Below are 24678 nucleotides of genomic sequence, written 5' to 3' on the forward strand. Positions count from 1 at the left end.
CATATATATGGGGAGGTACTAGCTCCAACTCGTTTTTACAGTGAAAACTGCAGGAACTTCAAACCGGCACTAGGAAACAGACTGAGAAACCAGAGGTAAAGTTTCTCCTGCAACCCGTTCCCTTTGTGCTAGATGAACGAACGTCTCTCCACATGCTCAGTTCTGAGAGATAAGTGTGTGTGAAAGCCGTCCTTCACCTAGCATGTTGGGAACACAAAGTTTCTTTTCAGTTGCAAACTCCACTCCATACATATATATGGGGAGGTACTAGCTCCAACTCGGTTTTACAGTGAAAACTGCAGGAACTTCAAACCGGCACTAGGAAACAGACTGAGAAACTAGAGTAAAAGTTTCTCCTGCAACCCGTTCCCTTTGTGCTAGATGAACGAACGTCTCTCCACATGCTTAGTTCAGAGAGATTTGTGTGTGTGAAAGCCGTCCGTCACCTAGCTTCTTGGGAACACAAAGTTTCTCTTCAGATGCAAACTCCACTCCATACATATATATGCGGGGGTACTATCTCCAACTCGATTTTGCTGTGAAAACTGCAGGAACTTCAAACCGGCACTAGGAAACAGACTGAGAAACCAGAGTAAAAGTTTCTCCTGCAACCCGTTCCATTTGTGCTAGATGAACGAACGTCTCTCCACATGCTCAGTTCTGAGAGATAAGTGTGTGTGAAAGGCGTCCTTCACCTAGCTTGTTGGGAACACAAAGTTTCTATTCAGATGCAGACTCCACTCCATACATATATATGGGGAGGTACTAGCTCCAACTCGTTTTTACAGTGAAAACTGCAGGAACTTCAAACCGGCACTGGGAAACAGACTGAGATTCCAGAGTAAAAGTTTCTCCTGCAACCCGTTCTATTTGTGCTAGATGAACGAACGTCTCTCCACATGCTCAATTCTGAGAGAAAAGTATGTGTGAAAGACGTCCATCAGCTAGCTTGTTGGGAACACAAAGTTTCTCTTCAGTTGCAAACTCCACTCCATACAAATATATGGGGAGGAACTATCTCCAACTCGGTTTTACAGTGAAAACTGCAGGAAATTCAAAACGGCACTAGGAAACAGACTGAGAAACCAGAGAAGAAGTTTCTCCTGCAACACGTTCCTTTGTGCTAGATGAACGAACTTATCTCCACATGCTCAGTTCTGAGAGATAAGTGTATGTGAAAGCCGTCCTTCACCTAGCTTGTTGGGAACACAAAGTTTCTCTTCAGTTGCAAACTCCACTCCATACATATATATGGGGAGGTACTAGCTCCAACTCGGTTTTACAGTGAAAACTGCAGGAACTTCTAACGGGCACTAGGAAACAGACTGAGAAACCAGAGTAAATGTTTCTCCTGCAACCCGTACCCATTGTGCTAGATGAACGAACGTCTCTCCACATGCTCATTTCTGAGAGATAAGTGTGTGTGAAAGCCGTCCTTCAAATAGCTTGTTGGGAACACAAAGTTTCTCTTCAGTTGCAAACTCCACTCCATACATATATATGGGGAGGTAATAGCTCCAACTCGGTTTTACAGTGAAAACTGCAGGAACTTCAAACCGGCACTAGGAAAAAAACTGAGAATCCAGAGTAAAACTTTCTCCTGCAACCCGTTCCCTTTCTGCTAGATGAACGAACATCTCTCCACATGCTCAGTTCTGAGAGATAAGTGTGTGTGAAGGCCGTCCTTCACCTAGCTTGTTAGGAACACAAAGTTTCTTTTCAGTTGCAAACTCCATTCCATACATATATATGGGGAGGTACTAGCTCCAACTCGGTTTTACAATGAAAACTGCAGGAAATTCAAACCGGCACTAGGAAACAGACTGAGAAACCAGAGTAAAATTTTCTCCTGCAACCCGTTCCATTTTTGCTAGATGAACGAACGTCTCTCCACATGCTCAGTTCTGAGAGGTAAGTGTGTTTGAAAGCCGTCCTTCACCTAGCTTGTTGGGAACACTAAGATTCTTTTCAGATGCAAACTAAACTCCATACATATATATGGGGAGGTACTAGCTCCAACTCGGTTTTACAGTGAAAACTGCAGTTACTTCAAACCGGCACTAGGAAACAGACTGAGAAACCAGAATAAAAGTTTCTCCTGCAACCCGTTCCCTTTGTGCTAGATGAACGAACGTCTCTCCACATGCTCAGTTCTGAAAGATATGTGTGTGTGAAAGCCGTCCTTCACCTAGCTTCTTGGGAACACAAAGTTTCTTTTCAGTTGCAAACTCCACTCCATACATATATATGGGGAGGTACTAGCTCCAACACGGTTTTACAGTGAAAACTGCAGGAACTTCAAACCGGCACTAGGAAACAGACTGAGAAACCAGAGTAAAAGTTTCTCCTGCAACCCATTCCCTTTTTGCTAGATGAACGATCGTCTCTCCACATGCTCAGTTCAGAGAGGTATGTGTGTGTGAAAGCCGTCCTTCACCTAGCTTGTTGGGAACACAAAGTTTCTCTTCAGTTGCAAACTCCACTCCATACATATATATGGGGAGGTACAAGCTCCAACTCGGTTTTACAGTAAAAACTGCAGGAACTTCAAAACGGCACTATGAAACAGACTGAGAAAGCAGAGTAAAAGTTTCTCCTGCAACCCGTTCCCTTTGTGCTAGATGAACGAACGTCTCTCCTCATGCTCGGTTCTGAGAGATAAGTGTGTGTGAAAGCCGTCCTTCAACTAGCTTGTTGGGAACACAAAGTTTCTCTTCAGTTGCAAACTCCACTCCATACATATATATGGGGAGGTACAAGCTCCAACTCGGTTTTACAGTGAAAACTGCAGGAACTTCAAAACGGCACTAGGAAACAGACTGAAAAATCAGAGAAAAAGTTTCTCCTGCAACCCGTTCCCTTTGTGCTAGATGAACGAACGTCTCTCCACATGCTCAGTTCTGAGAGATAAGTCTGTGTGAAAGCCGTCCTTCACCTAGCTTGTTAGGAACACAAAGTTTCTTTTCAGTTGCAAACTCCACTCCATACATATATATGGGGAGGTACTAGCTCCAACTCGGTTTTACAATGAAAACTGCAGGAAATTCAAACCGGCACTAGGAAACAGACTGAGAAACCAGAGTAAAAGTTTCTCCTGAAACCCGTTCCATTTTTGCTAGATGAACGAACGTCTCTCCACATGCTCAGTTCTGAGAGGTAACTGTGTTTGAAAGCCGTCCTTCACCTAGCTTGTTGGAACACTAAGATTCTTTTCAGATGCAAACTCAACTCCATACATATACATGGGGAAGTACTAGCTCCAACTCGATTTTACAGTGAAAACTGCAGGAACTTCAAACCGGCACTAGGAAACAGACTGAGAAACCAGAATAAAAGTTTCTCCTGCATCCCGTTCCCTTTGTGCTAGATGAACGAACGTCTCTCCACATGCTCATGTCTGAAAGATATGTGTGTGTGAAAGCCGTCCTTCACCTAGCTTCTTGGGAACACAAAGTTTCTTTTCAGTTGCAAACTCCACTCCATACATATATATGGGGAGGTACTAGCTCCAACACGGTTTTACAGTGAAAACTGCAGGAACTTCAAACCGGCACTAGGAAACAGACTGAGAACCCAGAGTAAAAGTTTCTCCTGCAACCCGTTCCCTTTTTGCTAGATGAACGAACGTCTCTCCACATGCTCAGTTCAGAGAGATATGTGTGTGTGAAAGCCGTCCTTCACCTAGCTTGTTGGGAACACAAAGTTTCTCTTCAGTTGCAAACTCCACTCCATACATATATATGGGGAGGTACAAGCTCCAACTCGATTTTACAGTAAAAACTGCAGGAACTTCAAAATGGCACTATGAAACAGACTGAGAAACCAGAGTAAAAGTTTCTCCTGCAACCCGTTCCCTTTGTGCTAGATGAACGAACGTCTCTCCACATGCTCGGTTCTGAGAGATAAGTGTGTGTGAAAGCCGTCCTTCACCTAGCTTGTTGGGAACACAAAGTTTCTCTTCAGATGAAAACTCCACTCCATACATATATATGGGGAGGTACTAGCTCCAACTCGTTTTTACAGTGAAAACTGCAGGAACTTCAAACCGGCACTGAGAAACAGACTGAGATTCCAGAGTAAAAGTTTCTCCTGCAACCCGTTCTATTTGTGCTACATGAAAGAACGTCTCTCCACATGCTCAATTCTGAGAGATAAGTATGTGTGAAAGCCGTCCATCAGCTAGCTTGTTGGGAACACAAAGTTCCTCTTCAGTTGCAAACACCACTCCATACAAATATATGGGGAGGTACTAGCTCCAACTCGGTTTTACAGTGAAAACTGCAGGAAATTCAAAACGGCACTAGGAAACAGACTGAGAAACCAGAGAAGAAGTTTCTCCTACAACACGTTCCTTTGTGCTAGATGAACGAACTTATCTCCACATGCTCAGTTCTGAGAGATAAGTGTATGTGAAAGCCGTCCTTCACCTAGCTTGTTGGGAACACAAAGTTTCTCTTCAGTTGCAAACTCCACTCCATACATATATTTGGGGAGGTACTAGCTCCAACTCGGTTTTACAGTGAAAACTGCATTAACTTCAAACCGGCACTAGGAAACAGACTGAGATTCCAGAGTAAAAGTTTCCCCTGCAACCCGTTCTCTTTGTGCTAGATGAACGAACGTCTCTCCACATGCTCAATTCTGAGAGATAAGTGTGTGTGAAAGCAGTCCATCACCTAGCTTGTTGGGAACACAAAGTTTCTCTTCAGTTGCAAACTCCACTCCATACATATATATGGAGAGGTACTAGCTCCAACTCGGTTTTACAATGAAAACTGCAGGAAATTCAAACCGGCACTAGGAAACAGACTGAGAAACCAGAGTAAAAGTTTCTCCTGCAACCCGTTCCATTTTTGCTAGATGAACGAACGTCTCTCCACATGCTCAGTTCTGAGAGTTAAGTGTGTTTGAAAGCCGTCCTTCACCTAGCTTGTTGGAACACTAAGATTCTTTTCAGATGCAAACTCAACTCCATAAATATATATGGGGAGGTACTAGCTCCAACTCGGTTTTACAGTGAAAACTGCAGGAACTTCAAACCGGCACTAGGAAACAGACTGAGAAACCAGAATAAAAGTTTCTCCTGCAACCCGTTCCCTTTGTGCTAGATGAACGAACGTCTCTCCACATGCTCAGTTCTGAAAGATATGTGTGTGTGAAAGCCGTCCTTCTCCTAGCTTCTTGGGAACACATAGTTTCTTTTCAGTTGCAAACTCCACTCCATACATATATATGGGGAGGTACTAGCTCCAACTCGGTTTTACAGTGAAAACTGCAGGAACTTCAAACCGGCACTAGGAAACAGACTGAGAAACCAGAGTAAAAGTTTCTCCTGCAACCCGTTCCCTTTTTGCTAGATGAACGGACGTCTCTCCTCATGCTCAGTTCAGAGCGATATGTGTGTGTGAAAGCCGTCCTTCACCTAGCTTGTTGGGAACACAAAGTTTCTCTTCAGTTGCAAACTCCACTCCATACATATATATGGGGAGGTACAAGCTCCAACTCGGTTTTACAGTAAAAACTGCAGGAACTTCAAAACGGCACTATGAAACAGACTGAGAAACCAGAGTAAAAGTTTCTCCTGCAACCCGTTCCCTTTGTGCTAGATGAACGAACGTCTCTCCACATGCTCGGTTCTGAGAGATAAGTGTGTGTGAAAGCCGTCCTTCACCTAGCTTGTTGGGAACACAAAGTTTCTCTTCAGATGAAAACTCCACTCCATACATATATATGGGGAGGTACAAGCTCCAACTCGTTTTTACAGTGAAAACTGCAGGAACTTCAAACCGGCACTGGGAAACAGACTGAGATTCCAGAGTAAAAGTTTCTCCTGCAACCCGTTCTATTTGTGCTAGATGAACGAACGTCTCTCCACATGCTCAATTCTGAGAGATAATTATGTGTGAAAGCCGTCCATCAGCTAGCTTGTTGGGAACACAAAGTTTCTCTTCAGTTGCAAACTCCACTCCATACAAATATATGGGGAGGTACTAGCTCCAACTCGGTTTTACAGTGAAAACTGCAGGAAATTCAAAACGGCACTAGGAAACAGACTGAGAAACCAGAGAAGAAGTTTCTCCTGCAACACGTTCCTTTGTGCTAGATGAACGAACTTATCTCCACATGCTCAGTTCTGAGAGATAAGTGTATGTGAAAGCCGTCCTTCACCTAGCTTGTTGGGAACACAAAGTTTCTCTTCAGTTGCAAACTCCACTCCATACATATATATGGGGAGGTACTAGCTCCAACTCGGTTTTACAGTGAAAACTGCAGGAACTTCAAACCGGCACTAGGAAACAGACTGAGATTCCAGAGTAAAAGTTTCCCCTGCAACCCGTTCTCTTTCTGCTAGATGAACGAACTTCTCTCCACATGCTCAATTCTGAGAGATAAGTGTGTGTGAAAGCCGTCCATCACCTAGCTTGTTGGGAACACAAAGTTTCTCTTCAGTTGCAAACTCCACTCCATACATATATATGGGGAGGTACTAGCTCCAACTCGGTTTTACAGTGAAAACTGCAGGAACTTCTAACCGGCACTAGGAAACAGACTGAGAAACCAGAGTAAATGTTTCACCTGCAACCCGTTCCCATTGTGCTGGATGAACGAACGTCTCTCCACATGCTCAGTTCTGAGAGATAAGTGTGTGTGAAAGCCGTCCTTCAAATAGCTTGTTGGGAACACAAAGTTTCTCTTCAGTTGCAAACTCCACTCCATACATATATATGGGGAGGTAATAGCTCCAACTCGGTTTTACAGTGAAAACTGCAGGAACTTCAAACCGGCACTAGGAAACAGACTGAGAATCTAGAGTAAAAGTTTCTCCTGCAACCCGTTCCCTTTTTGCTAGATGAACGAACATCTCTACACATGCTCAGTTCTGAGAGATAAGTGTGTGTGAAACCCGTCCTTCACCTAGCTTGTTAGGAACACAAAGTTTCTTTTCAGTTGCAAACTCCAATCCATACATATATATGGGGAGGTACTAGCTCCAACTCGGTTTTACAATGAAAACTGCAGGAAATTCAAAACGGCACTAGGAAACAGACTGAGAAACCAGAGTAAATGTTTCTCCTGCAACCCGTTCCATTTTTGCTAGATGAACGAACGTCTCTCCACATGCTCAGTTCTGAGAGGTAAGTATTTTTGAAAGCCGTCCTTCACCTAGCTTGTTGGGAACACTAAGATTCTTTTCAGATGCAAACTCAACTCCATACATTTATATGGGGAGGTACTAGCTCCAACTCGGTTTTACAGTGAAAACTGCAGGAACTTCAAACCGGCACTAGGAAACAGACTGAGAAATCAGAATAAAAGTTTCTCCTGCAACCCGTTCCATTTGTGCTAGATGAACGAACGTCTCTCCACATGCTCAGTTCTGAGAGGTAACTGTGTTTGAAAGCCGTCCTTCACCTAGCTTGTTGGAACACTAAGATTCTTTTCAGATGCAAACTCAACTCCATACATATACATGGGGAAGTACTAGCTCCAACTCGGTTTTACAGTGAAAACTGCAGGAACTTCAAACCGGCACTAGGAAACAGACTGAGAAACCAGAATAAATGTTTCTCCTGCAACCCGTTCCCTTTGTGCTAGATGAACGAACGTCTCTCCACATGCTCAGGTCTGAAAGATATGTGTGTGTGAAAGCCGTCCTTCACCTAGCTTCTTGGGAACACAAAGTTTCTTTTCAGTTGCAAACTCCACTCCATACATATATATGGGGAGGTACTAGCTCCAACTCGGTTTTACAGTGAAAACTACAGGAACTTCAAACCGGCACTAGGAACCTGACTGAGAAACCAGAGTAAAAGTTTCTCCTGCAAACCGTTCTCTTTGTGCTAGATGAACGAACGTCTCTCCACATGCTCAATTCTGAGAGATAAGTATGTGTGAAAGCCGTCCATCAGCTAGCTTGTTGGGAACACAAAGTTTCTCTTCAGTTGCAAACTCCACTCCATACATATATATGGGGAGGTACTAGCTCCAACTCGGTTTTACAGTGAAAACTGCAGGAACTTCAAAACGGCACTAGGAAACAGACTGAGAAACCAGAGTAAAAGTTTCTCATGCAACCCTTTCCCTTTGTGCTAGATGAACGAACGTCTCTCCACATGCTCAGTTCTGAGAGATAAGTGTGTGTGAAAGCCGTCCTTCACCTAGCTTGTTGGGAACACAAAGTTTCTTTTCAGTTGCAAACTCCAATCCATACATATATATGGGGAGGTACTAGCTCCAACTCGGTTTTACAGTGAAAACTGCAGGAACTTCAAACCGGCACTAGGAAACAGACTGAGAAACCAGAGTAAAAGTTTCTCCTGCAACCCGTTCCCTTAGTGCTAGATGAACGAACGTCTCTCCACATGCTCAATTCTGAGAGATAAGTATGTGTGAAAGCCGTCCATCAGCTAGCTTGTTGGGAACACAAAGTTTCTCTTCAGTTGCAAACTCCACTCCATACATATATATGGGGAGGTACTAGCTCCAACTCTGTTTTACTGTGAAAACTGCAGGAACTTCAAAACGGCACTAGGAAACAGACTGAGAAACCACAGTAAAAGTTTCTCCTGCAACCCGTTCCCTTTGTGCTAGTTGAAGGAACGTCTCTCCACATGCTCAGTTCTGAGGGAGAAGTGAGTGTGAAAGCCGTCCTTCACCTAGCTTGTTGGGAACACAAAGTTTCTTTTCAGTTTCAAACTCCAATCCATACATATATATGGGGAGGTACTAGCTCCAAATCGTTTTTACAGTGAAAACTGCAATAACTTCAAACCGGCACTAGGAAACAGACTGAGAAACCAGAGTAAAAGTTTCTCCTGCAACCCGTTCCCTTTGTGCTAGATGAACGAACGTCTCTCCACATGCTCAGTTCTGAGGGATAAGTGTGTGTGAAAGCCGTCCTTCACCTAGCTTGTTGGGAACACTAAGTTTCTCTTCAGTGGCAAACTCCACTCCATACATATATATGGGGAGGTACTAGCTCCAAATCGGTTTTACAGTGAAAACTGCAGGAACTACAAAACGGCACTAGGAAACAGACTGAGAAACCAGAGTAAAAGTTTGTCCTGCAACCCGTTCCATTTTTGCTATATGAACGAACGTCTCTCCACATGCTCAGTTCTGAGGGATAAGTGTGTGTGGAAGCCGTCCTTCACCTAGCTTGTTGGGAACACTAAGTTTCTCTTCAGTGGCAAACTCCACTCCATACATATATATGGGGAGGTACTAGCTCCAACTCGGTTTTACAGTGAAAACTGCAGGAACTTCAAAACGGCACTAGGAAACAGACTGAGAAACCAGAGTAAAAGTTTCTCCTGCAACCCTTTCCCTTTGTGCTAGATGAACGAACGTCTCTCCACATGCTCAGTTCTGAGAGATAAGTGTGTGTGAAAGCCGTCCTTCAACTAGCTTGTTGGGAACACAAAGTTTCTTTTCAGTTGCAAACTCCAATCCATACATATATATGGGGAGGTACTAGCTCCAACTCGTTTTTACAGTGAAAAATGCAGGAACTTCAATCCGGCACTAGGAAACAGACTGAGAAACCAGAGGTAAAGTTTCTCCTGCAACCCGTTCCCTTTGTGCTAGATGAACGAACGTCTCTCCACATGCTCAGTTCTGAGAGATAAGTGTGTGTGAAAGCCGTCCTTCACCTAGCTTGTTGGGAACACAAAGTTTCTTTTCAGTTGCAAACTCCACTCCATACATATATATGGGGAGGTACTAGCTCCAACTCGGTTTTACAATGAAAACTGCAGGAACTTCAAAACGGCACTAGGAAACAGACTGAGAAACCAGAGTAAAAGTTTCTCCTGCAACCCGTTCCCTTTGTGCTAGATGAACGAACGTCTCTCCACATGCTTAGTTCAGAGAGATTTGTGTGTGTAAAAGCCGTCCGTCACCTAGCTTCTTGGGAACACAAAGTTTCTCTTCAGATGCAAACTCCACTCCATACATATATATGCGGGGGTACTATCTCCAACTCGATTTTGCAGTGAAAACTGCAGGAACTTCAAACCGGCACTAGGAAACAGACTGAGAAACCAGAGTAAAAGTTCCTCCTGCAACCCGTTCCATTTGTGCTAGATGAACGAACGTCTCTCCACATGCTCAGATCTGAGGGATAATATGTGTGAAAGCCTTCCTTCACCTAGCTTGTTGGGAACACAAAGTTTCTCTTCAGTTGCAAACTCCAATCCATACATATATATGGGGAGGTACTAGCTCCAACTCGTTTTTACAGTGAAAACTGCAATAACTTCAAACCGGCACTAGGAAACAGACTGAGAAACCAGAGGTAAAGTTTCTCCTGCAACCCGTTCCCTTTGTGCTAGATGAACGAACGTCTCTCCACATGCTCAGTTCTGAGAGATAAGTGTGTGTGAAAGCCGTCCTTCACCTAGCTTGTTGGGAACACAAAGTTTCTTTTCAGTTGCAAACTCCACTCCATACATATATATGGGGAGGTACTAGCTCCAACTCGATTTTACTGTGAAAACTGCAGGAACTTCAAACCGGCACTAGGAAACAGACTGAGAAACCAGAGTAAAAGTTTCTCCTGCAACCCGTTCCCTTTGTGCTAGATGAACGAACGTCTCTCCACATGCTTAGTTCAGAGAGATTTGTGTGTGTGAAAGCCGTCCGTCACCTAGCTTCTTGGGAACACAAAGTTTCTCTTCAGATGCAAACCCCACTCCATACATATATATGCGGGGGTACTATCTCCAACTCGATTTTGCAGTGAAAACTGCAGGAACTTCAAACCGGTACTAGGAAACAGACTGAGAAACCAGAGTAAAAGTTTCTCCTGCAACCCGTTCCATTTGTGCTAGATGAACGAACGTCTCTCCACATGCTCAGTTCTGAGGGATAAATATGTGTGAAAGCCTTCCTTCACCTAGCTTGTTGGGAACACAAAGTTTCTCTTCAGTTGCAAACTCCACTCCATACATATATAAGGGGAAGTACTAGCTCCAACTCGGTTTTACAGTAAAACCTGCAGGAACTTCAAACCGGCACTATGAAACAGACTGAGAAACCAGAGTAAAAGTTTCTCCAGCAAATCATTCCTTTTGTGCTAGATGAACGAACGTCTCTCCACATGCTCGGTTCTGAGAGATAAGTGAGTGTGAAAGCCGTCCTTCACCTAGCTTGTTGGGAACACAAAGTTTCTCTTCAGTTGCAAACACCACTCCATACATATATATGGGGAGGTACTAGCTCCAACTCGGTTTTACAGTGAAAACTGCAGGAACTTCAAACCGGGACTAGGAAACAGACTGAGAAACCAGAGTAAAAGTTTCTCCTGCAACCCGTTCCCTTTGTGCTAGATGAACGAACGTCTCTCCACATGCTCAGTTCTGAGAAATAATTGTGTGTGAAATCCGACCATCACCTAGCTTGTTGGGAACACAAAGTTTCTCTTCATTTGCAAACCCCACTCCATAAATATATATGGGGAGGTACTAGCCCCAACTCGTTTTTACAGTGAAATCTGCAGGAAATTCTAACCGGCACTAGAAAACAGACTGAGAAACAAGAGTAAAAGTTTCTCCTGCCACCCGTTCCCTTTGTGCTAGATGAACGAATGTCTCTCCACATGCTCAGTTCTGAGAGATAAGTGTGTGTGAAAGGCGTCCTTCACCTAGCTTGTTGGGAACACAAAGTTTCTCTTCAGTTGCAAACCCCAATCCATACATATATATGGGGAGGTACAAGCTCCAACTCGGTTTTACTGTGAAAACTGCAGGAACTTCAAAACGGCACTAGGAAACAGACTGAGAAACCAGAGTAAAGTTTCTCCTGCAACCCGTTTCCTTTGTGCTAGATGAACGAACGTCTCTCCACATGCTCAGTTCTGAGAGATAAGTGTGTGTGAAAGCCGTCCTTCACCTAGCTTGTTGGGAACACAAAGTTTCTCTTCAGTTGCAAACTCCACTCCATACATATATATGGGGAGGTACTAGCTCCAACTCGGTTTTACAGTGAAAACTACAGGAACTTCAAACCGGCACTAGGAACCTGACTGAGAAACCAGAGTAAAAGTTTCTCCTGCAAACCGTTCTCTTTGTGCTAGATGAACGAACGTCTCTCCACATGCTCAATTCTGAGAGATAAGTATGTGTGAAAGCCGTCCATCAGCTAGCTTGTTGGGAACACAAAGTTTCTCTTCAGTTGCAAACTCCACTCCATACATATATATGGGGAGGTACTAGCTCCAACTCGGTTTTACAGTGAAAACTGCAGGAACTTCAAAACGGCACTAGGAAACAGACTGAGAAACCAGAGTAAAAGTTTCTCATGCAACCCTTTCCCTTTGTGCTTGATGAACGAACGTCTCTCCACATGCTCAGTTCTGAGAGATAAGTGTGTGTGAAAGCCGTCCTTCACCTAGCTTGTTGGGAACACAAAGTTTCTTTTCAGTTGCAAACTCCAATCCATACATATATATGGGGAGGTACTAGCTCCAACTCGTTTTTACAGTGAAAACTGCAGGAACTTCAAACCGGCACTAGGAAACAGACTGAGAAACCAGAGTAAAAGTTTCTCCTGCAACCCGTTCCCTTTGTGCTAGATGAACGAACGTCTCTCCACATGCTCAATTCTGAGAGATAAGTATGTGTGAAAGCCGTCCATCAGCTAGCTTGTTGGGAACACAAAGTTTCTCTTCAGTTGCAAACTCCACTCCATACATATATATGGGGAGGTACTAGCTCCAACTCGGTTTTACTGTGAAAACTGCAGGAACTTCAAAACGGCACTAGGAAACAGACTGAGAAACCAGAGTAAAAGTTTCTCCTGCAACCCGTTCCCTTTGTGCTAGTTGAAGGAACGTCTCTCCACATGCTCAGTTCTGAGAGAGAAGTGAGTGTGAAAGCCGTCCTTCACCTAGCTTGTTGGGAACACAAAGTTTCTTTTCAGTTTCAAACTCCAATCCATACATATATATGGGGAGGTACTAGCTCCAACTCGTTTTTACAGTGAAAACTGCAATAACTTCAAACCGGCACTAGGAAACAGACTGAGAAACCAGAGTAAAAGTTTCTCCTGCAACCCGTTCCCTTTGTGCTAGATGAACAAACGTCTCTCCACATGCTCAGTTCTGAGGGATAAGTGTGTGTGAAAGCCGTCCTTCACCTAGCTTGTTGGGAACACTAAGTTTCTCTTCAGTGGCAAACTCCACTCCATACATATATATGGGGAGGTACAAGCTCCAACTCGGTTTTACAGTGAAAACTGCAGGAACTACAAAACGGCACTAGGAAACAGACTGAGATTCGAGAGTAAAATTTCTCCTGCAACCCGTTCCATTTTTGCTATATGAACGAACGTCTCTCCACATGCTCAGTTCTGAGAGATAAGTGTGTGTGAAAGGCGTCCTTCACCTAGCTTGTTGGGAACACAAAGTTTCTCTTAAGTTGCAAACTCCACTCCATACATATATATGGGGAGGTACTAGCTCCAACTCGATTTTACAGTGAAAACTGCAGGAACTTCAAAACGGCCATAGGAAACAGAGTGAGAAACCAGAGAAAAAGTTTCTCCTGCAACCCGTTCCCTTTGTGCTAGATGAACGAACGTCTCTCCACATGCTCAGTTCTGAGAGATAAGTGTGTGTGAAAGCCGTCCTTCACCTAGCTTGTTGGGAACACAAAGATTCTTTTCAGTTGAAAACTCCACTCCATACATATATATGGGGTGGTACAAGCTCCAACTCGGTTTTACAGTGAAAACTGCAGGAACTTCAAACAGGCACTAGGAAACAGACTGAGAAACCAGAGAAAAAGTTTCTCCTGCAACCCGTTCCCTTTGTGCTAGATGAACGAACGTCTCTCCACATGCTCAGTTCTGAGAGATAAGTGTGTGTGAAAGCCGTCCTTCACCTATCTTGTTGGGAACACAAAGTTTCTCTTCAGTTGCAAACTCCACTCCATACATATATATGGGGAGGTACTAGCTCCAACTCGTTTTTACAGTGAAAACTACAGGAACTTCAAACCGGCACTAGGAAACAGTCTGAGAAACCAGAGTAAATGTTTCTCCTGCAAACCGTTCTCTTTGTGCTAGATGAACGAACGTCTCTCCACATGCTCAATTCTGGGAGATAAGTATGTGTGAAAGCCGTCCATCAGTTAGCTTGTTGGGAACACAAAGTTTCTCTTCAGTTGCAAACTCCACTCCATACATATATATGGGGAGGTACTAGCTCCAACTCGGTTTTACAGTGAAAACTGCAGGAACTTCAACCCGGCACTAGGAAACAGACTGAGAAACCAGAGGTAAAGTTTCTCCTGCAACCCGTTCCCTTTGTGCTAGATGAACGAACGTCTCTCCACATGCTCAGTTCTGAGAGATAAGTGTGTGTGAAAGCCGTCCTTCACCTAGCTTGTTGGGAACACAAAGTTTCTTTTCAGTTGCAAACTCCACTCCATACATATATATGGGGAGGTACTAGCTCCAACTCGGTTTTACAGTGAAAACTGCAGGAACTTCAAACCGGCACTAGGAAACAGACTGAGAAACCAGAGGTAAAGTTTCTCCTGCAACCCGTTCCCTTTGTGCTAGATGAACGAACGTCTCTCCACATGCTTAGTTCAGAGAGATTTGTGTGTGTGAAAGCCGTCCGTCACCTAGCTTCTTGGGAACACAAAGTTTCTCTTCAGATGCAAACTCCACTCCATACATATATATGCGGGGGTACTATCTCCAACTCGATTTTGCAGTGAAAACTGCAGGAACTTCAAACCGGCACTAGGAAACAGACTGAGAAACCAGAGTAAAAGTTTCTCCTGCAACCCGTTCCATTTGTGCTAGATGAACGAACGTCTCTCCACATGCTCAGTTCTGAGGGATAATATGTGTGAAAGCCTTCCTTCACCTAGCTTGTTGGGAACACAAAGTTTCTCTTCAGTTGCAAACTCCACTCCATACATATATATGGGGAGGTACTAGCTCCAACTCCGTTTTACAGTAAAAACTGCAGGAACTTCAAACCGGCACTAGGAAACAGACTGAGAAACCAGAGTAAAAGTTTCTCCTGCAACCCGTTCCCTTTGTGCTAGATGAACGAACGTCTCTCCACATGCTCAGTTCTGAGAGATGAGTGAGTGTGAAAGGCGTCCTTCACCTAGCTTGTTGGGAACACAAAGTTTCTCTTCAGATGCAAACTCCATTCCATACATATATATGGGGAGGTACTAGCTCCAACTCGGTTTTACAATGAAAACTGCAGGAAATTCAAACCGGCACTAGGAAACAGACTGAGAAACCAGAGTAAAATTTCTCCTGAAACCCGTTCCATTTTTGCTAGATGAACGTACGTCTCTCCACATGCTCAGTTCTCAGAGGTAACTGTGTTTGAAAGCCGTCCTTCACCTAGCTTGTTGGAACACTAAGATTCTTTTCAGATGCAAACTCAACTCCATACATATACATGGGGAAGTACTAGCTCCAACTCGGTTTTACAGTGAAAACTGCAGGAACTTCAAACCGGCACTAGGAAACAGACTGAGAAACCAGAATAAATGTTTCTCCTGCAACCCGTTCCCTTTGTGCTAGATGAACGAACGTCTCTCCACATGCTCAGGTCTGAAAGATATGTGTGTGTGAAAGCCGTCCTTCACCTAGCTTCTTGGGAACACAAAGTTTCTTTTCAGTTGCAAACTCCACTCCATACATATATATGGGGAGGTACTAGCTCCAACTCGGTTTTACAGTGAAAACTACAGGAACTTCAAACCGGCACTAGGAACCTGACTGAGAAACCAGAGTAAAAGTTTCTCCTGCAAACCGTTCTCTTTGTGCTAGATGAACGAACGTCTCTCCACATGCTCAATTCTGAGAGATAAGTATGTGTGAAAGCCGTCCATCAGCTAGCTTGTTGGGAACACAAAGTTTCTCTTCAGTTGCAAACTCCACTCCATACATATATATGGGGAGGTACTAGCTCCAACTCGGTTTTACAGTGAAAACTGCAGGAACTTCAAAACGGCACTAGGAAACAGACTGAGAAACCAGAGTAAAAGTTTCTCATGCAACCCTTTCCCTTTGTGCTAGATGAACGAACGTCTCTCCACATGCTCAGTTCTGAGAGATAAGTGTGTGTGAAAGCCGTCCTTCACCTAGCTTGTTGGGAACACAAAGTTTCTTTTCAGTTGCAAACTCCAATCCATACATATATATGGGGAGGTACTAGCTCCAACTCGGTTTTACAGTGAAAACTGCAGGAACTTCAAACCGGCACTAGGAAACAGACTGAGAAACCAGAGTAAAAGTTTCTCCTGCAACCCGTTCCCTTTGTGCTAGATGAACGAACGTCTCTCCACATGCTCAATTCTGAGAGATAAGTATGTGTGAAAGCCGTCCATCAGCTAGCTTGTTGGGAACACAAAGTTTCTCTTCAGTTGCAAACTCCACTCCATACATATATATGGGGAGGTACTAGCTCCAACTCGGTTTTACTGTGAAAACTGCAGGAACTTCAAAACGGCACTAGGAAACAGACTGAGAAACCACAGTAAAAGTTTCTCCTGCAACCCGTTCCCTTTGTGCTAGTTGAAGGAACGTCTCTCCACATGCTCAGTTCTGAGGGAGAAGTGAGTGTGAAAGCCGTCCTTCACCTAGCTTGTTGGGAACACAAAGTTTCTTTTCAGTTTCAAACTCCAATCCATACATATATATGGGGAGGTACTAGCTAAAACTCGTTTTTACAGTGAAAACTGCAATAACTTCAAACCGGCACTAGGAAACAGACTGAGAAACCAGAGTAAAAGTTTCTCCTGCAACCCGTTCCCTTTGTGCTAGATGAACGAACGTCTCTCCACATGCTCAGTTCTGAGGGATAAGTGTGTGTGAAAGCCGTCCTTCACCTAGCTTGTTGGGAACACTAAGTTTCTCTTCAGTGGCAAACTCCACTCCATACATATATATGGGGAGGTACTAGCTCCAAATCGGTTTTACAGTGAAAACTGCAGGAACTACAAAACGGCACTAGGAAACAGACTGAGAAACCAGAGTAAAAGTTTGTCCTGCAACCCGTTCCATTTTTGCTATATGAACGAACGTCTCTCCACATGCTCAGTTCTGAGGGATAAGTGTGTGTGGAAGCCGTCCTTCACCTAGCTTGTTGGGAACACTAAGTTTCTCTTCAGTGGCAAACTCCACTCCATACATATATATGGGGAGGTACTAGCTCCAACTCGGTTTTACAGTGAAAACTGCAGGAACTTCAAAACGGCACTAGGAAACAGACTGAGAAACCAGAGTAAAAGTTTCTCCTGCAACCCTTTCCCTTTGTGCTAGATGAACGAACGTCTCTCCACATGCTCAGTTCTGAGAGATAAGTGTGTGTGAAAGCCGTCCTTCAACTAGCTTGTTGGGAACACAAAGTTTCTTTTCAGTTGCAAACTCCAATCCATACATATATATGGGGAGGTACTAGCTCCAACTCGTTTTTACAGTGAAAAATGCAGGAACTTCAAACCGGCACTAGGAAACAGACTGAGAAACCAGAGGTAAAGTTTCTCCTGCAACCCGTTCCTTTTGTGCTAGATGAACGAACGTCTCTCCACATGCTCAGTTCTGAGAGATAAGTGTGTGTGAAAGCCGTCCTTCACCTAGCTTGTTGGGAACACAAAGTTTCTTTTCAGTTGCAAACTCCACTCCATACATATATATGGGGAGGTACTAGCTCCAACTCGGTTTTACAGTGAAAACTGCAGGAACTTCAAAACGGCACTAGGAAACAGACTGAGAAACCAGAGTAAAAGTTTCTCCTGCAACCCGTTCCCTTTGTGCTAGATGAACGAACGTCTCTCCACATGCTTAGTTCAGAGAGAGTTGTGTGTGTGAAAGCCGTCCGTCACCTAGCTTCTTGGGAACACAAAGTTTCTCTTCAGATGCAAACTCCACTCCATACATATATATGCGGGGGTACTATCTCCAACTCGATTTTGCAGTGAAAACTGCAGGAACTTCAAACCGGCACTAGGAAACAGACTGAGAAACCAGAGTAAAAGTTTCTCCTGCAACCCGTTCCATTTGTGCTAGATGAACGAACGTCTCTCCACATGCTCAGATCTGAGGGATAATATGTGTGAAAGCCTTCCTTCACCTAGCTTGTTGGGAACACAAAGTTTCTCTTCAGTTGCAAACTCCACTCCATACATATATATGGGGAGTTACTAGCTCCAACTCCGTTTTACAGTAAAAACTGCAGGAAATTCAAACCGGCACTAGGAAACAGACTGAGAAACCAGAGTAAAAGTTTCTCCTGCAACCCGTTCCCTTTGTGCTAGATGAACGAACGTCTCTCCACATGCTCAGTTCTGAGAGATAAGTGTGTGTGAAAGGCGTCCTTCACCTAGCTTGTTGGGAACACAAAGTTTCTCTTCAGATGCAAACTCCACTCCATACATATATATGGGGAGGTACTAGCTCCAACTCGTTTTTACAGTGAAAACTGCAGGAACTTCAAACCGGCACTGGGAAACAGACTGAGATTCCAGAGTAAAAGTTTCTCCTGCAACCCGTTCTATTTGTGCTAGATGAACGAACGTCTCTCCACATGCTCAATTCTGAGAGATAAGTATGTGTGAAAGCCGTCCATCAGCTAGCTTGTTGGGAACACAAAGTTTCTCTTCAGTTGCAAACTCCACTCCATACAAATATATGGGGAGGAACTATCTCCAACTCGGTTTTACAGTGAAAACTGCAGGAAATTCAAAACGGCACTAGGAAACAGACTGAGAAACCAGAGAAGAAGTTTCTCCTGCAACACGTTCCTTTGTGCTAGATGAACGAACGTCTCTCCACATGCTCAGTTCTGAGAGATAAGTCTGTGTGAAAGCCGTCCTTCACCTAGCTTGTTAGGAACACAAAGTTTCTTTTCAGTTGCAAACTCCACTCCATACATATATATGGGGAGGTACTAGATCCAACTCGGTTTTACAATGAAAACTGCAGGAAATTCAAACCGGCACTAGGAAACAGACTGAGAAACCAGAGTAAAAGTTTCTCCTGAAACCCGTTCCATTTTTGCTAGATGAACGAACGTCTCTCCACATGCTCAGTTCTGAGAGGTAACTGTGTTTGAAAGCCGTCCTTCACCTAGCTTGTTGGAACACTAAGATTCTTTTCAGATGCAAACTCAACTCCATACATATACATGGGGAAATACTAGCTCCTACTCGGTTTTACAGTGAAAACTGCAGGAACTTCAAAACGGCACTAGGAAACAGACTGAGAAACCAGAGTAAAAGTTTCTCCTGCAACCCTTTCCCTTTGTGCTAGATGAACGAACGTCTCTCCACATGCTCAGTTCTGAGAGATAAGTGTGTGTGAAAGCCGTCCTTCAACTAGCTTGTTGGGAACACAAAGTTTCTCTTCAGTTGCAAACTCCACTCCATACATATATATGGGATGGTACTAGCTCCAACTCGGTTTTACAGTGAAAACTGCAGGAACTTCAAAACGGCACTAGGAAACAGACAGAGAAACCAGAGTAAAAGTTTCTCCTGCAACCCTTTCCCTTTGTGCTAGATGAACGAACGTCTCTCCACATGCTCAGTTCTGAGAGATAAGTGTGTGTGAAAGCCGTCCTTCAACTAGCTTGTTGGGAACACAAAATTTCTTTTCAGTTGCAAACTCCAATCCATACATATATATGGGGAGGTACTAGCTCCAACTCGTTTTTACAGTGAAAACTGCAGGAACTTCAAACCGGCACTAGGAAACAGACTGAGAAACCAGAGGTAAAGTTTCTCCTGCAACCCGTTCCCTTTGTGCTAGATGAACGAACGTCTCTCCACATGCTCAGTTCTGAGAGATAAGTGTGTGTGAAAGCCGTCCTTCACCTAGCATGTTGGGAACACAAAGTTTCTTTTCAGTTGCAAACTCCACTCCATACATATATATGGGGAGGTACTAGCTCCAACTCGGTTTTACAGTGAAAACTGCAGGAACTTCAAACCGGCACTAGGAAACAGACTGAGAAACTAGAGTAAAAGTTTCTCCTGCAACCCGTTCCCTTTGTGCTAGATGAACGAACGTCTCTCCACATGCTTAGTTCAGAGAGATTTGTGTGTGTGAAAGCCGTCCGTCACCTAGCTTCTTGGGAACACAAAGTTTCTCTTCAGATGCAAACTCCACTCCATACATATATATGCGGGGGTACTATCTCCAACTCGATTTTGCAGTGAAAACTGCAGGAACTTCAAACCGGCACTAGGAAACAGACTGAGAAACCAGAGTAAAAGTTTCTCCTGCAACCCGTTCCATTTGTGCTAGATGAACGAACGTCTCTCCACATGCTCAGTTCTGAGGGATAATATGTGTGAAAGCCTTCCTTCACATAGCTTGTTGGGAACACAAAGTTTCTCTTCAGTTGCAAACTCCACTCCATACATATATATGGGGAGGTACTAGCTCCAACTCCGTTTTACAGTAAAAACTGCAGGAACTTCAAACCGGCACTAGGAAACAGACTGAGAAACCACAGTAAAAGTTTCTCCTGCAACCCGTTCCCTTTGTGCTAGATGAACGAACGTCTCTCCACATGCTCAGTTCTGAGAGATAAGTGTGTGTGAAAGGCGTCCTTCACCTAGCTTGTTGGGAACACAAAGTTTCTATTCAGATGCAGACTCCACTCCATACATATATATGGGGAGGTACTAGCTCCAACTCGTTTTTACAGTGAAAACTGCAGGAACTTCAAACCGGCACTGGGAAACAGACTGAGATTCCAGAGTAAAAGTTTCTCCTGCAACCCGTTCTATTTGTGCTAGATGAACGAACGTCTCTCCACATGCTCAATTCTGAGAGAAAAGTATGTGTGAAAGACGTCCATCAGCTAGCTTGTTGGGAACACAAAGTTTCTCTTCAGTTGCAAACTCCACTCCATACAAATATATGGGGAGGAACTATCTCCAACTCGGTTTTACAGTGAAAACTGCAGGAAATTCAAAACGGCACTAGGAAACAGACTGAGAAACCAGAGAAGAAGTTTCTCCTGCAACACGTTCCTTTGTGCTAGATGAACGAACTTATCTCCACATGCTCAGTTCTGAGAGATAAGTGTATGTGAAAGCCGTCCTTCACCTAGCTTGTTGGGAACACAAAGTTTCTCTTCAGTTGCAAACTCCACTCCATACATATATATGGGGAGGTACTAGCTCCAACTCGGTTTTACAGTGAAAACTGCAGGAACTTCTAACGGGCACTAGGAAACAGACTGAGAAACCAGAGTAAATGTTTCTCCTGCAACCCGTACCCATTGTGCTAGATGAACGAACGTCTCTCCACATGCTCATTTCTGAGAGATAAGTGTGTGTGAAAGCCGTCCTTCAAATAGCTTGTTGGGAACACAAAGTTTCTCTTCAGTTGCAAACTCCACTCCATACATATATATGGGGAGGTAATAGCTCCAACTCGGTTTTACAGTGAAAACTGCAGGAACTTCAAACCGGCACTAGGAAAAAAACTGAGAATCCAGAGTAAAACTTTCTCCTGCAACCCGTTCCCTTTCTGCTAGATGAACGAACATCTCTCCACATGCTCAGTTCTGAGAGATAAGTGTGTGTGAAAGCCGTCCTTCACCTAGCTTGTTAGGAACACAAAGTTTCTTTTCAGTTGCAAACTCCATTCCATACATATATATGGGGAGGTACTAGCTCCAACTCGGTTTTACAATGAAAACTGCAGGAAATTCAAACCGGCACTAGGAAACAGACTGAGAAACCAGAGTAAAATTTTCTCCTGCAACCCGTTCCATTTTTGCTAGATGAACGAACGTCTCTCCACATGCTCAGTTCTGAGAGGTAAGTGTGTTTGAAAGCCGTCCTTCACCTAGCTTGTTGGGAACACTAAGATTCTTTTCAGATGCAAACTAAACTCCATACATATATATGGGGAGGTACTAGCTCCAACTCGGTTTTACAGTGAAAACTGCAGTTACTTCAAACCGGCACTAGGAAACAGACTGAGAAACCAGAATAAAAGTTTCTCCTGCAACCCGTTCCCTTTGTGCTAGATGAACGAACGTCTCTCCACATGCTCAGTTCTGAAAGATATGTGTGTGTGAAAGCCGTCCTTCACCTAGCTTCTTGGGAACACAAAGTTTCTTTTCAGTTGCAAACTCCACTCCATACATATATATGGGGAGGTACTAGCTCCAACACGGTTTTACAGTGAAAACTGCAGGAACTTCAAACCGGCACTAGGAAACAGACTGAGAAACCAGAGTAAAAGTTTCTCCTGCAACCCATTCCCTTTTTGCTAGATGAACGATCGTCTCTCCACATGCTCAGTTCAGAGAGGTATGTGTGTGTGAAAGCCGTCCTTCACCTAGCTTGTTGGGAACACAAAGTTTCTCTTCAGTTGCAAACTCCACTCCATACATATATATGGGGAGGTACAAGCTCCAACTCGGTTTTACAGTAAAAACTGCAGGAACTTCAAAACGGCACTATGAAACAGACTGAGAAAGCAGAGTAAAAGTTTCTCCTGCAACCCGTTCCCTTTGTGCTAGATGAACGAACGTCTCTCCTCATGCTCGGTTCTGAGAGATAAGTGTGTGTGAAAGCCGTCCTTCAACTAGCTTGTTGGGAACACAAAGTTTCTCTTCAGTTGCAAACTCCACTCCATACATATATATGGGGAGGTACAAGCTCCAACGCGGTTTTACAGTGAAAACTGCAGGAACTTCAAAACGGCACTAGGAAACAGACTGAAAAATCAGAGAAAAAGTTTCTCCTGCAACCCGTTCCCTTTGTGCTAGATGAACGAACGTCTCTCCACATGCTCAGTTCTGAGAGATAAGTCTGTGTGAAAGCCGTCCTTCACCTAGCTTGTTAGGAACACAAAGTTTCTTTTCAGTTGCAAACTCCACTCCATACATATATATGGGGAGGTACTAGCTCCAACTCGGTTTTACAATGAAAACTGCAGGAAATTCAAACCGGCACTAGGAAACAGACTGAGAAACCAGAGTAAAAGTTTCTCCTGAAACCCGTTCCATTTTTGCTAGATGAACGAACGTCTCTCCACATGCTCAGTTCTGAGAGGTAACTGTGTTTGAAAGCCGTCCTTCACCTAGCTTGTTGGAACACTAAGATTCTTTTCAGATGCAAACTCAACTCCATACATATACATGGGGAAGTACTAGCTCCAACTCGATTTTACAGTGAAAACTGCAGGAACTTCAAACCGGCACTAGGAAACAGACTGAGAAACCAGAATAAAAGTTTCTCCTGCATCCCGTTCCCTTTGTGCTAGATGAACGAACGTCTCTCCACATGCTCATGTCTGAAAGATATGTGTGTGTGAAAGCCGTCCTTCACCTAGCTTCTTGGGAACACAAAGTTTCTTTTCAGTTGCAAACTCCACTCCATACATATATATGGGGAGGTACTAGCTCCAACACGGTTTTACAGTGAAAACTGCAGGAACTTCAAACCGGCACTAGGAAACAGACTGAGAACCCAGAGTAAAAGTTTCTCCTGCAACCCGTTCCCTTTTTGCTAGATGAACGAACGTCTCTCCACATGCTCAGTTCAGAGAGATATGTGTGTGTGAAAGCCGTCCTTCACCTAGCTTGTTGGGAACACAAAGTTTCTCTTCAGTTGCAAACTCCACTCCATACATATATATGGGGAGGTACAAGCTCCAACTCGATTTTACAGTAAAAACTGCAGGAACTTCAAAATGGCACTATGAAACAGACTGAGAAACCAGAGTAAAAGTTTCTCCTGCAACCCGTTCCCTTTGTGCTAGATGAACGAACGTCTCTCCACATGCTCGGTTCTGAGAGATAAGTGTGTGTGAAAGCCGTCCTTCACCTAGCTTGTTGGGAACACAAAGTTTCTCTTCAGATGAAAACTCCACTCCATACATATATATGGGGAGGTACTAGCTCCAACTCGTTTTTACAGTGAAAACTGCAGGAACTTCAAACCGGCACTGAGAAACAGACTGAGATTCCAGAGTAAAAGTTTCTCCTGCAACCCGTTCTATTTGTGCTACATGAAAGAACGTCTCTCCACATGCTCAATTCTGAGAGATAAGTATGTGTGAAAGCCGTCCATCAGCTAGCTTGTTGGGAACACAAAGTTTCTCTTCAGTTGCAAACTCCACTCCATACAAATATATGGGGAGGTACTAGCTCCAACTCGGTTTTACAGTGAAAACTGCAGGAAATTCAAAACGGCACTAGGAAACAGACTGAGAAACCAGAGAAGAAGTTTCTCCTACAACACGTTCCTTTGTGCTAGATGAACGAACTTATCTCCACATGCTCAGTTCTGAGAGATAAGTGTATGTGAAAGCCGTCCTTCACCTAGCTTGTTGGGAACACAAAGTTTCTCTTCAGTTGCAAACTCCACTCCATACATATATTTGGGGAGGTACTAGCTCCAACTCGGTTTTACAGTGAAAACTGCATTAACTTCAAACCGGCACTAGGAAACAGACTGAGATTCCAGAGTAAAAGTTTCCCCTGCAACCCGTTCTCTTTGTGCTAGATGAACGAACGTCTCTCCACATGCTCAATTCTGAGAGATAAGTGTGTGTGAAAGCAGTCCATCACCTAGCTTGTTGGGAACACAAAGTTTCTCTTCAGTTGCAAACTCCACTCCATACATATATATGGAGAGGTACTAGCTCCAACTCGGTTTTACAATGAAA

This window comes from Camelus bactrianus, chromosome 28 (genome assembly GCF_048773025.1).
Source record: "Camelus bactrianus isolate YW-2024 breed Bactrian camel chromosome 28, ASM4877302v1, whole genome shotgun sequence".
NCBI lineage: Eukaryota > Metazoa > Chordata > Mammalia > Artiodactyla > Camelidae > Camelus > Camelus bactrianus.